This window comes from Staurois parvus, unplaced genomic scaffold, assembly GCF_062004578.1.
Source record: "Staurois parvus isolate SC_StPar_1 unplaced genomic scaffold, SC_StPar_1.0 ptg000034l, whole genome shotgun sequence".
In the NCBI taxonomy this organism is placed as follows: Eukaryota; Metazoa; Chordata; class Amphibia; order Anura; family Ranidae; genus Staurois; species Staurois parvus.
The window spans coordinates 3,394,730-3,408,393 of record NW_028317830.1 but is presented as its reverse complement, the minus strand read 5'-3'; the positions used below and the strand labels follow the sequence as shown (position 1 = coordinate 3,408,393).

General features: G+C 41.9%; 1 protein-coding gene across 1 annotated transcript in view; it reads right to left on the bottom strand.

The window, feature by feature from the left end:
* The window catches only part of LOC149470711 (uromodulin-like), a 100,064-nt gene that overhangs the window by 46,268 nt on the left and 40,132 nt on the right, over window positions 1–13,664 (bottom strand). The window lies entirely within an intron of this gene.

Genomic DNA, 13,664 nt, shown 5'->3' with positions numbered 1-13,664 from the left:
GAACATTCTTAAAAAGAAGGAACGCACCGGTGAGCTCAGCAACACCAAAAGACCCGGAAGACCACGGAAAACAACTGTGGTGGATGACCGAAGAATTCTTTCCCTGGTGAAGAAAGCACCCTCCACAACCGTTGGCCAGATCAGGAACACTCTCCAGGAGGTAGGTGCATGTGTGTCAAAGTCACCAATCAAGAGAAGACTTCACCAGAGTGAATACAGAGGGTTCACCACAAGATAGAAACCATTGGTGAGCCTCAAAAACATGAAGGCCAGATTAGAGTTTGCCAAACAACATCTAAAAAAGCCTTCACAGTTCTGGAACAACATCCTATGGAGAGATGAGACCGACATCAACTTGTACCAGAGTGATGGGAAGAGAAGAGTATGGAGAAGGAACTGCTCATGATCCTAAGCATACCACCTCATCAGTGATCATGGTGGTGGTAGTGTCATGGCGTGGGCATGTATGGCTGCCAATGGAACTGCTTCTCTTGTATTTATTGATGATGTGACTGCTGACAAAAGCAGCCGGATGAATTGTGAAGTGTTTCGGGAATATTATCGGCTCATATTCAGCCAAATGCTTCACAACTCATTGGACGCTTCACAGTGCAGATGGACAATGACCCAAAGCAGACTGCAAAAGCAACCAAAGAGTTTTTTAAGGGAAAGAAGTGGAATGTTATCCAATGGCCAAGTCAATCACCTGACCTGAATCCGATTGAGCATTTCACTTGCTGAAGACAAAACTGAAGGTAAAACGCCCCAAGAACAAGCAGGAACAGTAGAGGCCTGGCAGAGCATCACCAGGGATGAAACCCAGCGTCTGGTGATGTCTATGCGTTCCACACTTCAGGCTGTAATTGACTGCAAAGGATATGAAACCAAGTATTAAAAAGTGAAAGTTTGATTTATGATTATTATTCTGTCCCATTACTTTTGGTCCCTTAACAAGTGGGAGGCACATATGCAAACTGTTGTAATTCCTACACCGTTCACCTGATTTAGATGTAAATATCCTCATATTAAAGCTGACAGTCTGCAATTAAAACACATCTTGTTTGTTTCATTTCAAATCCATTGTGGTGGTGTAAAGAGCCAAAAATGTTAGAATTGTGTCGATGTCCCAATATTTATGGACCTGACTGTAGAAACAATGATCTATATATTGTGCTGTGTACTAGAAGTGTTTTTGCGGTTAATGTCTTTTAGAGATGAGCGAATTATTCAAAAATTTGATTCGGCTGATTCGCCGAATTTCAGGAAGAAATTCGATTTGATGCGAATTTATTTGCTACGAAGTTAACTTATAAAAAGGGTTTCTAGGCTTCAGAGAGCCTTTAAATTAGTGCAGAACACTGTACCTTTAATTTAAATGCCCTTGGAGATGAGGAAGGAGAAGGAGAAGGAGAAGGATGAGAAGAAGGAGAAGGAGAAGGATGAGAAGAAGGAGAAGGATGAGAAGAAGGAGAAGGATGAGAAGAAGGAGAAGGAGAAGGATGAGAAGAAGGAGAAGGAGAAGGATGAGAAGATGGAGAAGGAGAAGGATGAGAAGAAGGAGAAGGAGAAGGATGAGAAGAAGGAGAAGGAGAAGGATGAGAAGGAGAAGGATGAGAAGAAGGAGAAGGAGAAGGATGAGAAGAAGGAGAAGGAGAAGGATGAGAAGGAGAAGGATGAGAAGAAGGAGAAGGATGAGAAGAAGGAGAAGGAGAAGGATGAGAAGAAGGAGAAGGAGAAGGATGAGAAGATGGAGAAGGAGAAGGATGAGAAGAAGGAGAAGGATGAGAAGAAGGAGAAGGAGAAGGATGAGAAGAAGGAGAAGGATGAGAAGAAGGAGAAGGAGAAGGATGAGAAGAAGGAGAAGGAGAAGGATGAGAAGAAGGAGAAGGAGAAGGATGAGAAGAAGGAGAAGGATGAGAAGAAGGAGAAGGAGAAGGATGAGAAGAAGGAGAAGGATGAGAAGAAGGAGAAGGATGAGAAGAAGGGTGAGAAGAAGGATGAGAAGAAGGAGAAGGATGAGAAGAAGGATGAGAAGAAGGAGAAGGATGAGAAGAAGAAGGATGAGAAGAAGAAGAAGGATGAGAAGAAGGAGAAGGATGAGAAGAAGGAGAAGGATGAGAAGAAGGATGAGAAGAAGGAGAAGGATGAGAAGAAGGAGAAGGAGAAGGATGAGAAGAAGGAGAAGGAGAAGGATGAGAAGATGGAGAAGGAGAAGGATGAGAAGAAGGAGAAGGAGAAGGATGAGAAGAAGGAGAAGGATGAGAAGAAGGAGAAGGATGAGAAGAAGGAGAAGGATGAGAAGAAGGAGAAGGAGAAGGATGAGAAGAAGGAGAAGGATGAGAAGAAGGAGAAGGATGAGAAGAAGGAGAAGGAGAAGGATGAGAAGAAGGAGAAGGATGAGAAGAAGGAGAAGGAGAAGGATGAGAAGAAGGAGAAGGATGAGAAGAAGGAGAAGGATGAGAAGAAGGAGAAGGATGAGAAGAAGGAGAAGGATGAGAAGAAGGATGAGAAGAAGGATGAGAAGAAGGAGAAGGATGAGAAGAAGGATGAGAAGAAGGAGAAGGATGAGAAGAAGAAGGATGAGAAGAAGGAGAAGGATGAGAAGAAGAAGAAGGATGAGAAGAAGGAGAAGGATGAGAAGAAGGAGAAGGATGAGAAGAAGAAGAAGGACGAGAAGAAGAAGAAGGATGAGAAGAAGGAGAATTCCAAGCCGGCAAAAAGTGCATCTGCAGAGCTCCGCTATTTCTTAGCGGAGCTCTGCAGATACACTTAGCGGAGCTCTGCAGATACACTTTTTGCCGGCTTGGAATTCTTCTTATTTTCATCCTACTTCTTCTTCTTCTTCTTCATTCTCATCCTCTTCTTCTTCTTCTGAGGATGAGGATGAAGAAGAAGAAGAAGAAGTAGGATGAAAATAAGAAGAATTCCAAGCCGGCAAAAAGTGTATCTGCAGAGCTCCGCTAAGTGTATCTGCAGAGCTCCGCTATTCCTGACAGTTCTCTGACATTCACTCCATACAGCGGTTGAAACATTGTATCGATTTGTTTCCATAAATGGAAACAAATAGATACAATGTTTCAACCGCTGTATGGAGTGAATGTCAGAGAACTGTCAGAAATAGCGGAGCTCTGCAGATACACTTAGTGGAGCTCTGCAGATAGATACAGCGGTTGAAACATAGGCTATGTTTCAACTGCTGTATGGAGTGAATGTCAGAGAACTGTCAGAAATAGCCTATTTCTGACAGTTCTGTGACATTCACTCCAGATACACTTAGCGGAGCTGTGCAGATACACTTTTTGCCGGCTTGGAATTCCATAAATGGAAACAAATAGATACAATGTTTCAACCGCTGTATGGAGGGAATGTCACAGAACTGTCAGAAATAGCCTATTTCTGACAGTTCTGTGACATTCACTCCATACAGCGGTTGAAACATTGTATCTATTTGTTTCCATAAATGGAAACAAATAGATACAATGTTTCAACCGCTGTATGGAGGGAATTTCAGAGAACTGTCAGAAATAGCGGAGCTCTGCAGATACACTTAGCGGAGCTTTGCAGATACACTTTTTGCCGGCTTGGAATTCTTCTTATTTTCATCCTACTTCTTCTTCTTCATCCTCATCCTCATCCTCTTCTTCTGAGGATGAGGATGAAGAAGAAGAAGAAGAAGAAGTAGGATGAAAATAAGAAGAATTCCAAGCCGGCAAAAAGTGTATCTGCAGAGCTCCTCTAAGTGTATCTGCAGAATAGAGGAGCTCTGCAGATACACTTTTTGCCGGCTTGGAATTCTTCTTATTTTCATCCTACTTCTTCTTCTTCTTCTTCATCCTCATCCTCAGAAGAAGAAGAAGAGGATGAGGATGAAGAGGAAGAAGAAGAAGAAGAAGTAGGATGAAAATAAGAAGAATTCCAAGCCGGCAAAAAGTGTATCTGCAGAGCTCCTCTATTCTGCAGATACACTTAGAGGAGCTCTGCAGATACACTTTTTGCCGGCTTGGAATTCTTCTTATTTTCATCCTACTTCTTCTTCTTCTTCTTCTTCTTCTTCATCCTCATCCTCAGAAGAAGAAGAGGATGAGGATGAAGAAGTAGGATGAAAATAAGAAGAATTCCAAGCCGGCAAAAAGTGTATCTGCAGAGCTCCTCTATTTCTGACAGTTCTATGTCAGAGAACTGTCAGAAATAGAGGAGCTCTGCAGATACACTTTTTGCCGGCTTGGAATTCTTCTTATTTTCATCCTACTTCTTCTTCTTCATCCTCATCCTCTTCTTCTTCTTCTGAGGATGAGGATGAAGAAGAAGAAGAAGAAGAAGAAGAAGAAGAAGAAGTAGGATGAAAATAAGAAGAATTCCAAACCGGCAAAAAGTGTATCTGCAGAGCTCCGCTAAGTGTATCTGCAGAGCTCCTCTATTTCTGACAGTTCTCAGACAGTTCCTTCACATTTACAGAGGTTGAAACATTGTATCTGTTTCCGAATAAAAACATCTGTATCCTAAATGGAAACAAATAGATACAATGTTTCAACCGCTGTACATGTGAAGGAACTGTCAGAGAACTGTCAGAAATAGCGGAGCTCTCTGCAGGGACACTTTTGCCGGCTGATCGGGAAAAATCCGATTCGCGCAACCAAAGTAGGCTAATATTCGGATTCGACGCGAATCAAATTTTTCCTGAAATTCGAATCGAATTCCACTTCGCCTGGTTCGATTCGCTCATCTCTAATGTCTTTAACAGAGACAAGCTTGCTAACAAAAATGATTAAATGGACACTTAAGGCTCCTTTTTGCTTTCCCTCTATAGAATACCCGCTCAGTCTATAACAAACTGTCCTCTGTCAATGTCTTTTTCCTCTACAACACCCTCAATCTACTTGCTAGTACTGAAACCTGGCTCCAGGAATTTGACATGGCCTCTCCAGCTATCTGCTCCCATGGTGACCTCCTGTGGACTCACCCAGACCCAGTGGACAAAAAGGAGGCCGAGTTGTTCACTGCTTCTGTCTTTTTTCTCTAGTTTGTCTGAGGATTGTAGTAATTTACTGGCCTCCCAGCCCTGTGTCACGTTTTCTCGATTTTACCTCTGAAGTACCCACCATCATCCTCGGTGATATTCCAATCAATATTAACACTACAGCCACTTTTCAACTACTCAACCAACCTCTTTTTTTAACCTAATACAATGACACAAACCACCACTCACTCCAATGCTGACACCCTCAACCTAATTTTCTCCCACCTCTGCACTCCTGTAACCCCTCTAACATCCCTTTTCCTCTCTCTGATCACACCCTTATCAGTTTCACACTCTCCCTGTCTCTTACATCCCATGCCTCCAACTTGCAAATGGTTACCCACAGGAACCTTCGCCACCTCAACCCTTCCCTTCTTTATCCCGCTACTGACTGCCTTTATGATAGAATCACTCCCCTGTCCTGCCCAGACCTGGTCACTTCTGCCTACAACAACATACTGTCATCATGGACACACTCTCTCCTCTTTCTACACCCAGAACCCGGGCTCTCCTGCTACAACCCTGGAAAACAGACAACACTAGAAGTCTCAAGAGACTCAGTCGTGCTCTTGAGTGAGGTGGCATAAAACTAAATCCCTGCAAGACTCCACCCTCTACAAATCTGCCCTTCTCAAACTCCTGCCTGCACTCTGCTAAACAAACCTACTACCCCACTCTCATCAGAACATTTCATCCAAACCTTGTCAACTCTTTTCTACCCTTGAATTCCTTACTTCACTCCCCACTGCCTCCAGCCACCAACTTGCTTACTGCCCAAGAGATTGGTAATCATTTCAAAAACAAAATAGACACAATTTGTGATAAGATATTCAGCTTCCCCCCCCCCCACCAACACACCAAATCCCACAAAACGTTCCACCTTTGACCCTGTTACAAATGAGGAAGTTGCTTAACTCCTTTCTGCTGCCAACCTCACCACCTGTCCCCTCACAATTACTGTGACCACCTTCCTGCTCCATCCTAAACTCTGTAACCCACATCTTTAACCTCCCCTCTCCTTGGGTACCTTTCCCTCCCTGCTCAAACATGCGCTGGTCAATCTCATAGATAAAAAACCCTCACTGGACCCCACCTGGACCTCAACATGAGTTATTATATATATATTAACTTCAACCTTCTCGATCACCTACAGTCCGATTTTTGCCCACAACATTCCACCACAAATGCCCTATTAAAACTCACCAATGACCTGCTAACTGCTAAAACCAATGACCAGTGCTCCATACTCAAATTCTTAGACTTTTATGCTGTCTTTAACACAGTTGACCACCCAGTTCTCCTCAACAAACTCCACTGCATTGGCCTCCGTGACTCCTCTGTTTCCTGATTTGCCTCCTATTTATCTCTGTGCACTTTCAGTATCACATACAATACCATCTCTTCCACACCACTTCCTCTTTCTGTTGGGGTACCCCAAGGCTCCATCCTTGGGCCCTTCCTCTTCTCTCTCTATACCTCTTCCCTGGGCCAGTTGATAACCTTCCATGGTTTCCAATACCACCTCTATGCTGATGACACCCAGATCTATTTTTACTTCTCAACTCACCCCCTTAATCGCTTAATATTACAAATATACTAAGCAACATATCGGTATGGATGTCACATCACTCTACCAAGTAATTATCGACCTGTTAGTTTAACTCTATAGTTGGGAAGATACTGGAGAGTTTAATAAAAGACACAGAGAGGAGTTCTTGCTGGAAAAAAATATTGTAAGCAACAGACAGCATGGATTAATGAAAGACAGAAGCTGTCAAACAAATCTGATTTCTTTTTAAGAGGGGATGAGCAAAACCTTGGACAGAGAGGTGGTGGTGGACGAGGTATACTTGGACAGAGGAGTGGCGGTGGACGTGGTATACTTGGGCAGATGGGTGGCGCTGGATGAGATATACGTTGACAGATGGGTGGCGCTGGATGTGGTATACTTGGACAGAAGGGTGGCAGTGGACGAGGTATATGTGGACAGAGGGGTGGCACTGGATTTGGTATACTTGGACAGAGGGGTGGCGATGGACGAGGTATACGTGGACAGAGGGGTGGCGGTGGATGTGATACACATAAACAGAGGGGTGGCGGTAGACGAGGTATACGTGGACAGAGGGGGGGGGGGCGGTGGATGTGGTATACTTAGACAGAGGGGTGGCGATGAGCGAGGTATATGTGGACAGCGGAGTGGCGGTGGATGGGGTATAGTTGAACACAGGGCTGGCTGTGGATGAGGTATACGTGGACAGATGGGTGGCGGTGGATGTGGTATACTTGGACAGAGGGGTAGCGGTGGACGAGGTATACGTGGATAGAGGGGTGGCGGTGGATGTGGTATACTTGAACAGAGGGGTGACGGTGGATAGGATATACGTGGACAGATGGGTGGCGCTGGATGTGGTAAACTTGGACAGAAGGGTGGCAGTGGACGAGGAATACGTGGACAGAGGGGTGGTACTGGATTTGGTATACTTGGACAGAGGGGTGTCGGTGGACGAGGTATACGTGGACAGAGTGGTGGCGGTGGATGTGGTATACTTGGACAGAGGGGTGGCGATGGATGAGGTATATGTGGACAGCGGAGTGGCGGTGGATGGGGTATACTTGAACAGAGGGGCGGCTGTGGACGAGGTATACGTGGACAGAGGGGTGGCGGTGGATGTGGTATACTTGAACAGAGGGGTGGCGGTGGACGAGATATACGTGGACAGAGGGGTGGCACTGTATTTGGTATACTTGGACAGAGGGGTGGCAATGGACGAGTTATACATGGACAGAAGGGTGGCGGTGGATGCGGTATACTTGAACAGAGGGGTGGCGGTGGACGAGGTATACGTGGACAGAGGGGTGGCGGTGGATGTGGTATACTTGAACACAGGGGTGGCTGTGGATGAGGTATACGTGGACAGAGGAGTGGCTGTGGACGTGGTATACTCGAACAGAGGGGTGGCGGTGGACGTGGTATACTTGGATTTTGCAAAAGCTTTTAACACAATTCCCCACACACAGCTAATGTGTAAGGTAAAGTCTACGGGTTGGAAAAATCTGAATGTAAATGGATAGAAAATTGGTTAAAAGATCATATTCAAAAAGTAGTTGTTAATGATTCATACTCTGAATGTTCTGAGGTCATCAGTGGGGTACCCCAAGGTTCAGTGTGATTAGTGGGGTACCCCAAGGTGCAGTGTTATTAGTGGGGTACCCCAAGGTTCAGGGTTATTAGTGGGGTACCCCAAGGTTCGGTGTTGGGACCCTTACTTTTTAATATATTTATAAACAATATGGGGTGTGAGATTATAAATCCCATTTCAGTCTTTGCAGATGACACCAAGCTGTGCCGGGAATAACGTCCTTACAGGATGTCTCCAACTTACAAGCCGACCTCAATGCTCTGTGTGATTGGGGGGCTATGGGGCCAATGAGGGTTAATGGTGATAAATGTAAGGTTCTGCACTTGGGGGCTAAGAATATGCATCATACATACTAGGGGGGGGGGGTACAACTGGGGGAATTGTATTAAAATAGGTATAAACTGCAGAGAGAGAGATATATCATATTACCTCCTCCCCCCATACAAATCTTTAGTAAGACCTCATCTGGAATATGCAGTTCAGTTTTGGGCACCAATTCACAAAAAGAACATTGGGGAACTGGAGAAAGTACAGAGAAGGGCAACCAAACTGATACAAGGCATGGAGGAGATCAGCTATAAGGAAAGATTAGAGGAACTGAATTTATTCTCTAGGGAGAAGAGGAGATTAAACGGGGATATGATCTCCATGTATAATACATAAGGGGGGATATGATCTCCATGTATAATACATAAGGGGGGATATGATCTCCATGTATAATACATAAGGGGGGATATGACCTCCATGTATAATACATAAGGGGGATATGATCTCCATGTATAATACATAAGGGGGGGATATGATCTCCATGTATAATACATAAGGGGGATATGATCTCCATATATAATACATAAGGGGGGATATGATCTCCATGTATAATACATAAGGGGGGATATGATCTCCATGTATAATACATAAGGGGGGATATGATCTCCATGTATAATACATAAGGGGGGATATGATCTCCATGTATAATACATAAGGGGGGATATGATCTCCGTGTATAATACATAAGGGGGGATATGATCTCCATGTATAATACATAAGGGGGGATATGATCTCCATGTATAATACATAAGAGGGATATGATCTCCATGTATAATACATAAGGGGGGATATGATCTCCATGTATAATACATAAGGGGGGATATGATCTCCATGTATAATACATAAGGGGGGATATGATCTCCATATATAATACATAAGGGGGGGATATGATCTCCATGTATAATACATAAGGGGGATATGATCTCCATGTATAATACATAAGGGGGATATGATCTCCATGTATAATACATAAGGGGGGATATGATCACCATGTATAATACATAAGGGGGGATATGATCACCATGTATAATACATAAGGGGGTATATGATCTCCATGTATAATACATAAGGGGGATATGATCTCCATGTATAATACATAAGGGGGGATATGATCTCCATGTATAATACATAAGGGGGGATATGATCTCCATGTATAATACATAAGGGGGGATATGATCTCCATGTATAATACATAAGGGGGATATGATCTCCATATATAATACATAAGGGGGGATATGATCTCCATGTATAATACATAAGGGGGGATATGATCTCCATGTATAATACATAAGGGGGGATATGATCTCCATGTATAATACATAAGGGGGGATATGATCTCCATGTATAATACATAAGGGGGATATGATCTCCGTGTATAATACATAAGGGGGGATATGATCTCCATGTATATTACATAAGGGGGGATATGATCTCCATGTATAATACATAAGGGGGATATGATCTCCATGTATAATACATAAGGGGGGATATGATCTCCATGTATAATACATAAGGGGGGGATATGATCTCCATGTATAATACATAAGGGGGATATGATCTCCATGTATAATACATAAGGGGGATATGATCTCCATGTATAATACATAAGGGGGGATATGATCTCCATAAATAATACATAAGGGGGGATATGATCTCCATGTATAATACATAAGGGGGGTATATGATCTCCATGTATAATACATAAGGGGGATATGATCTCCATGTATAATACATAAGGGGGGATATGATCTCCATGTATAATACATAAGGGGGGATATGATCTCCATGTATAATACATAAGGGGGGATATGATCTCCATGTATAATACATAAGGGGGGTATATGATCTCCATGTACAATACATAAGGGGGGATATGATCTCCATGTATAATACATAAGGGGGATATGATCTCCATGTATAATACATAAGGGGGGATATGATCTCCGTGTATAATACATAAGGGGGGATATGATCTCCATGTATAATACATAAGGGGGATATGATCCCCATGTATAATACATAAGGGGGGATATGATCTCCATGTATAATACATAAGGGGGGATATGATCTCCATGTATAATACATAAGGGGGGTATATGATCTCCATGTATAACACATAAGGGGGATATGATCTCCATGTATAACACATAAGGGGGGGATATGATCTCCATGTATAATACATAAGGGGGGATATGATCTCCATGTATAATACATAAGGGGGGATATGATCTCCATGTATAATACATAAGGGGGGATATGATCACCATGTATAATACATAAGGGGGGATATGATCTCCATGTATAATACATAAGGGGGGATATGATCTTCATGTATAATACATAAGGGGGGGGATATGATCTCCATGTATAATACATAAGGGGGGATATGATCTCCATGTATAATACATAAGGGGGGATATGATCTCCATGTATAATACATAAGGGGGGATATGATCTCCATGTATAATACATAAGGGGGGGATATGATCACCATGTATAATACATAAGGAATACATAAGGGGGGATATGATCTCCATGTATATTACATAAGGGGGGATATGATCTCCATGTATAATACATAAGGGGGATATGATCTCCATGTATAATACATAAGCGGGATATGATCTCCATGTATAATACATAAGGGGGGATATGATCTCCATGTATAATACATAAGGGGGGATATGATCTCCATGTATAATACATAAGGGGGATATGATCTCCATGTATAATACATAAGGGGGGATATGATCACCATGTATAATACATAAGGGGGGATATGATCTCCATATATAATACATAAGGGGGGGATATGATCTCCATGTATAATACATAAGGGGGATATGATCTCCATGTATAATACATAAGGGGGGATGTGATCACCATGTATAATACATAAGGGGGGATATGATCTCCATGTATAATACATAAGGGGGGGATATGATCTCCATGTATAATACATAAGAGGGGATATGATCTCCATGTATAATACATAAGAGGGGATATGATCTCCATGTATAATACATAAGGGGGGATATGATCTCCATGTATAATACATAAGGGGGGATATGATCTCCATGTATAATACATAAGGGGGATATGATCACCATGTATAATACATAAGGGGGATATGATCTCCATGTATAATACATAAGGGGGGATATGATCACCATGTATAATACATAAGGGGGGATGTGATCTCCATGTATAATACATAAGGGGGGATGTGATCTCCATGTACAATACATAAGGGGGATATGATCTCCATGTATAATACATAAGGGGGGGATATGATCTCCATGTATAATACATAAGAGGGGATATGATCTTCATGTATAATACATAAGAGGGGATATGATCTCCATGTATAATACATAAGGGGGATATGATCTCCATGTATAATACATAAGGGGGGATATGATCTCCGTGTATAATACATAAGGGGGGATATGATCTCCATGTATAATACATAAGGGGGGATATGATCTCCATGTATAATACATAAGGGGGGATATGATCTCCATGTATAATACATAAGGGGGGTATATGATCTCCATGTACAATACATAAGGGGGGATATGATCTCCATGTATAATACATAAGGGGGATATGATCCCCATGTATAATACATAAGGGGGGATCTGATCTCCATGTATAATACATAAGGGGGGATATGATCTCCATGTATAATACATAAGGGGGGTATATGATCTCCATGTATAATACATAAGGGGGGATATGATCTCCATGTATAATACATAAGGGGGGTATATGATCTCCATGTATAACACATAAGGGGGATATGATCTCCATGTATAATACATAAGGGGGGGATATGATCTCCATGTATAATACATAAGGGGGGATATGATCTCCATGTATAATACATAAGGGGGGATATGATCTCCATGTATAATACATAAGGGGGGATATGATCACCATGTATAATACATAAGGGGGGATATGATCTCCATGTATAATACATAAGGGGGGATATGATCTTCATGTATAATACATAAGGGGGGGGGGGATATGATCTCCATGTATAATACATAAGGGGGGATATGATCTCCATGTATAATACATAAGGGGGGATATGATCTCCATGTATAATACATAAGGGGGGATATGATCTCCATGTATAATACATAAGGGGGGGATATGATCACCATGTATAATACATAAGGGGGATATGATCTCCATGTATAATACATAAGGGGGGATATGATCACCATGTATAATACATAAGGGGGGATGTGATCTCCATGTATAATACATAAGGGGGGATGTGATCTCCATGTACAATACATAAGGGGGATATGATCTCCATGTATAATACATAAGGGGGGGATATGATCTCCATGTATAATACATAAGAGGGGATATGATCTCCATGTATAATACATAAGAGGGGATATGATCTCCATGTATAATACATAAGGGGGATATGATCTCCATGTATAATATATAAGGGGGGATATCATCTCCATGTATAATACATAAGGGGGGGATATGATCTCCATGTATAATACATAAGGGGGATATGATCTCCATGTATAATATATAAGGGGGGATATCATCTCCATGTATAATACATAAGGGGGGATATGATCTCCATGTATAATACATAAGGGGGATATGATCTCCATGTATAATACATAAGGAGGGATATGATCTCCATGTATAATACATAAAGGGGGATATGATCTCCATGTATAATACATAAGGGGGATATGATCTCCATGTAGAATACATAAGGGGGGATATGATCTCCATGTATAATACATAAGGGGGGATATGATCTCCATGTATAATACATAAGGGGTGGATATGATCTCCATGTATAATACATAAGGGGGGATATCATCTCCATGTATAATACATAAGGGGGGATATCATCTCCATGTATAATACATAAGGGGAGGATATGATCTCCATGTATAATACATAAGAGATTTTTGGAAAAAAAAAAAAAAAAAAAAATACATAAGAGGGGATATGATCTCCATTTATAATACATAAGGGGGGATATCATCTCCATGTATAATACATAAGGGGGATATGATCTCCATGTATAATATATAAGGGGGGATATCATCTCCATGTATAATACATAAGGGGGGGGGGATACGATCTCCATGTATAATACATAAGGGAGATATGATCTCCATGTATAATAT